The 5,645-nt window shown below is 46.5% G+C and overlaps 1 long non-coding RNA gene across 1 annotated transcript; it reads right to left on the bottom strand.

Moving 5' to 3' along the window:
* Positions 1 to 1,407: 1,407 nt before the first annotated feature.
* Positions 1,408 to 2,941, bottom strand: LOC115905396. Its single transcript, XR_004060855.1, has 3 exons — positions 2,857 to 2,941; positions 2,425 to 2,545; positions 1,408 to 1,929 (listed from the first exon to the last, which is right to left on the bottom strand). It is a non-coding gene; the product is annotated as an uncharacterized LOC115905396 (long non-coding RNA).
* Positions 2,942 to 5,645: the final 2,704 nt, after the last annotated feature.

Raw genomic sequence — 5,645 nt, 5'->3', positions numbered from 1 at the left:
TAGTGCCTCAATCTATCAGAATAAAAATACCACCTAGAAATAAACACAAAGCCTAAAGAGAAACGTAACCATAAACAATATCTCCCAAATGATCCCTAACAATAAACATACACTACAATCAAACAAACCAAATATGCAAAGGCCCTGGAAGACGATAAACAGAAATGCAATTATAAATATTAAAAACGCTCCTGCTATTAACGACATGACGCTATCTCAAGCCCACCAAAACACTACACGCTCACGCTGATAAAAGCCACCACAACAGAATTAAAATCCGAACCACTACTTCACGCTACGACCCGTAAAAACCAATGCCCGCCTTTAAAAACATAATACCCCGGCAAAAAAAAAAAATCCGACTATAAAACTCAATTCCAAACCAATCTTTATCATCACCACCTGAACCGAGAACCATACCAATCAAGAAGAACACCATATCCCTTAGCGCACACCCACTGCAAACAAAACAAAACGATGCAATGAATCCCTACAAACCACCTCCAGACCACGACACAGGAACTTCCAGGGACAGCAGCTCCAAGCCCTTTCCACGTGCACATGGCCCCAGAAAGGGATTCTGCTGCCACAAGAAAGGGGGGGCAGCCCCCAGAAGGGTCGAGGTTCCTCCCCAGCCTCGCTGTCCCGGGCCGGGGGCAGCGAGAGGCAGCGGCAGAGACGGCGGGGCCGGCACGGCACAGAGCGGGGGCCGCTCTCAGCGCCGTGCCGGGAAAGCCGCAGCTCCGGCCGTGTCGGGCGGGCTGTTTGACCGGCACGGGGCGATCCGCCGAGAGCCTCCGGCCCCGTGCGGGGACTCCTGCCAGGGCCGAGCGGCGCCGGGCTCCGGGCCTCGCTCGGGGCTTTATTCTCCGGCACCCCGAGCCCCGCCGCTGCGGGGCAAAGAAGGAAAGGGGGCACGCGAAGAGAGCAGCGAGAGCAGGGCATGAGAAAGGGCAGGCAGGGAGCTCGGGCTGCGGAGGAAAACGGGACGGGAAGGGAAAGCCCGGGGGGGGGGAAGAGGGAGGGTGGACACAGGCGGGAGAGAGGGGGAACAGAAGGGAGTAGCGGGGTAGGGACAGGACAGGAAGGAGCCGGCTTTGTGGGGAGAGAGGGAATGGGGGAAAGGGAGCGAGAGAAGGCGAATACGGGGAGAAGGAAGGAGGGGTAGAGAGAGGGACAGGCGGGGAAGCCTCACAGAGCCCCGGCTGCAGCCCGAGCCCGGCCCGGCGCCTCGCCCTGCCCGGGATGCTGCGCTCGGCCGAGCTCGGCTCGCTCCGGAGACACTCGGCTAGAGTCGGCTGTTGGCTAGATTCAGCTATTAGCGCCTAAACTCGGCTATTGTCGGCTGCATTCGCCTCTTCGGCGCGCCTCGGCTCGCTTCGGAGCTAAACTCGGCTATTGTCGGCTGCATTCGCCTCTTCGGCGCGCCTCGGCTCGCTTCGGAGACACTCGGAGCCGCTCTGTGTGTTCGGCGCGCCTCGGCTCGCTTCGGAGACACTCGGAGCCGCTCGGTGTGTTCGGCGCGCCTCGGCTCGCTTCGGAGACACTCGGAGCCGCTCGGTGCGTTCTCCGCGGCGCGGCTCGGCTCCCTGAGGGCGGGCAAGCGGCGCCGCCTCACGTTAAACTCGCCCAGCTCGGGGCTCTCCTGCTGCCGCGTCCCGCGGGCGGCCCGGCCATCGCACGGACACGACCGGGAGCGCGGGCGGGGACAGGAGCTCATTAGGCTGTGACCGCACTCGCGCTAATTAGCGCGCACCACAGCAGCAGGCTCGGTTCGGCTGAGCTCGGCTCGCTTCAGGCAGCCTCGTAAGCCTCGCCTCGGTTCGCTCGAGGCCGTCAGGTTCGGCTGCGCTCGCCTTGGCTCGGCTGAGCTCGTTCCATTCGGCCGAAGGCGGCGGCGTTCGGTTGTGTTTTTCTAAATATCTTTATCTATTGATTGGATATTTCTCTATTTAGATTTCTATTTCTACAATACTTCTATTATTCCAAATAAAAACCCAGTCTCTAACCAAATAAATAGAAAAAAAGCCTTCTTTTAAACGATATTGAAATATTTTTATACTTTGTATAATTACATTCACATTTATATTTATCGTTTCTTTTGATGTGTTACATTAATAATTACATATATAATATATAAAATTCTAAAAATATATTTAAATGATTCTTTAAATTAGGTATCATATCTACTGCTACACCTAATTTTTTCTTATATTTTTAGATTTTATATATAGCTGTATGTATTTATGATACATTTCTAGACTTAGATTTCTACCTTTATATTATTTGTATTTATAATTTTTATAATCAAAACCCTGCCTACTGACAAATAAAAAACCCCGCTTTATTTAACTATTTTAAAAAATATTTTTATATTTATAATTTTCATATTTGTAATTTGTTCTACATTACACGAGAACATACCTGCTCCTGCCCCGCAGTGGGGCTCCGTCTCCTGGGGGACCTTGGGGTGCCCCCAGTGGCATCCGAGCCCCGAGTCTTCACCCCCTTTTCCTCTACTTAGAAACCACAGTGGAACTTTTTTCTGAAAACAAAGACATTGCCTAAATCCTCTCCCTACGTCCTAGACAGAGAGATATTCAGTTATTAGCTGACTGGGCAGCAGTTTCTTCAATACAATGATCAACAATATGTAAACATTTTAGCTACAAGCAAGTAGGCAAATCTGAACAAGGTACTGGTGGCCATCCACTGAAGTTATTTTGAAGCCATTTTTTAAATAATAAAATATTGATACCACAAAAATCAAGCAAAAAGCTAACTACTGGCTAAGAAAAAATTAACTTTTGACAACAACAACATTCCAACGACACAGGCTTTTTCCCAATGTCATACCTTATAACTACCTCTCTTGGGAATTCTCATCCTGTATCCCAAAAGGAATAAATACCTCAGCGTGTCCTAAAGCAAAAAGTAGCACACACGAGCTCCTCACACTCCTAGGAGGTCAGCAACAAATTCTGCAAAAATTTGGGAGGGTCTGCAAAAAACTTTCAACTGATGAATTGAACTGATTTTAAAGGGATGTTTTCTAAGCACAGAAGCACAACAAAGAACAAGCAGAAACAATTCTTAAAAACATCTGCAAGTTTTATTTAGCATCTATGCGACTGATTTCCACCCTGTGGCTTCTCACTTTGCTTTGTCTGTAGGTTCAGGAAGATGAGAACGCACACTCTGCCTTCCCTGAGCCCCCCACAGCAGCTGAGTGCTGCTCGGTGTGTTCAGATCACCAGGAACTGGATGACACGTACCCGGATGGACTGGAACTCCTCTGCTGGAGATTCAGGAGACGAGAGCAGGGAGGCGCTGACCGAGCTGTCGTCCCAGTTCTATTTCTTTGTGACGAGCAGCTGTTTGTTCCCAACAGCTGCAGCAATCCTCAGCTCGCTTCCGTGGTGAGTACTGACGGCACACCAATGGCAGCCCGAGGAAACAATGTTCCAGGCTCGACGCGGCTGGGACAGGGTCTGATTTTTTGTTTTGTATTTGTAGGATGATTAGTACAACAGGGCTCCGATGGATGACTTGGCAACACAGAATTAAAAACTCCTAGGAAAAGACAAAAGCCTATCACCCTTCTGAAATCTACTTTTAATCCGAAGCACACGGATTGTCGCTATACTGCACCTTGCAGCTTTTCAAAGCAGCTTACTTCTGAAGACCAGGAAACATTTATTTCTACAAAAACAATGGCAACACCCAGGCTCATCTAAGCACTGCTGTTTAAGAGGGGATCTGCCAGCGTGCCAGTCCAGCTTAAAGCGTGCTTTATTTCAGTCTAACATCCCCACAAAATTCTTCCCACATCTCCCAACCCTGAAATCTTGTTTTTCCCTAAAGCTTCTCATCGTTAGCAATTTCCAAGTAACATGGTTTTTTTACAACATTCAAAAATGTCACGCTGGCCTGTACTAGAGAGTAATTTTCAAATATAAGTTTAGCAAAGTTTGAATTGACTTGTCCAGAGAAAAAACCTACAAGTGAACACCTACACCCGCCTAAAAAGAGCTAACAAGCCCCTGGCAGCTACCAGCATCAAAGCACAGTGGATGTTTCTAATGCAGGATAAGGATAACAGTATCACCTTTTGTTCTCTCCAGTTTGTTTTCTCCGCAGTCATATTTGCTTCTTAGGATTTTTTTAGTCTCTGTATCTTTTCGGGCAGCACTGAGCCTGACGACCAGGACACGAGAGTCTTTCCCTGCCGGATGGAGAGAACCAGGAAAAAAGTTAAAAAAGAACAGGGTAGTTTGAAATTAATACTTCCGATGAGAAGCAGCACCTAACCAACAGAGCAAAAGCAAACAAAGCACGGTACCTCCCTGGGGACAGCAGACTTACAAACTCTCCAGGATTTACCAATCCAGTGACCAACCCCTTCAGGACAGCAGCCAAGCGTCCCATTAGGTGCTGCTGCGCCGAAGAATGATCTGAGAGGTTCCAAAGAGTGAAATGCACAATATTTTGCAAAGACATAAAATCTTGCAAAATCACAAAAATACAATAGATATAAACTACAGGGCAAGAGTACAAGTGTTAACTTTAGGAGCTGGAACCATCCAGCTGAGCAACTGATAAGTGGATCCTCAGCAGAGTTTGAGCCCTTCAGGACACAGAAGGGTTTTCCCCAGCAATGTCACAGACTGAGGTTTGATATAAGTACACGTGCCAGATCCTCAGAAACGTCACCCATTCTCCAGGTGTCTGGAGAGAACCGCAAATGGCTCTCACGTAGTCTGAGCCAGCTCTGTCAGGTCTCAGGGTGAATTTCACCAGATGCAACCAAACTGGGCAACTCCCGGTGAGACAGAAGGGACCCAAAGCTTGTTTTACCCAAAGCTTGGGTAAGCAGAGCTCCAGCAAATACTGAGGAAACTGACACAACAGGGTAAGAAATAATAAACCTACTTTTTTTTTTATCTTGCCTTTTTTTTTTTAATTCAGATGAGGAAAACAATTAAGGAGGAGGTGAAAAACTCACCATTACTGAATATTTCATCATCTGTAAGCTGACCATCCTTAGCATAGAGGACTCCAAATTTAAAATTCACCGATCCCTGGGAAATAAAACCAAATATTATATGATAAACAGTCAAACGCAGCAGATATAAAAATTTGTTTCCTCTAAGGACTTTCAAGTATGTATGTATCTTTGTATATAACCTACGCATTAGAACATACACTTTATACCATCTCCTGATACATAGCAATTTACCTTTAAACTTTGATAGTAGAGCATAAAATTATTAACTGAAATTGGTGATCTATTATTACTAAGTTGGTGCTTAAAGTTATTTCTGCTGTCATGTTCAAAAAAACATGAATTTTTTTTACTGTCATGAGCAATTGATTTCAAAGTCATCATAAGCCCATCAAAATACAAAGCTGTAGGCACTGGACGGGTCTGTGAGCTAGAAGTAGTTCGGCTCATACTCACCTCTTGCTCTTCCAGAACCAACAAATCCTGTAAGCAAAACCAGTATCTTTGGCCCACTCCTATTAAAGATTCTACAAGGATGATGGTTTTATTTGTGTTTAGAAGTTTTGATTTGAAATGGCCAGTTCAACGCATAAAAACAGTTTAAGTAGTATTACATTATTAGTATTATTATTATTATTTG

This window comes from Camarhynchus parvulus, chromosome 6 (genome assembly GCF_901933205.1).
Source record: "Camarhynchus parvulus chromosome 6, STF_HiC, whole genome shotgun sequence".
Lineage (NCBI taxonomy): Eukaryota > Metazoa > Chordata > Aves > Passeriformes > Thraupidae > Camarhynchus > Camarhynchus parvulus.
Note: the sequence above shows the minus strand (reverse complement) of the source record. Positions and strands in the feature narration are given on the sequence as shown.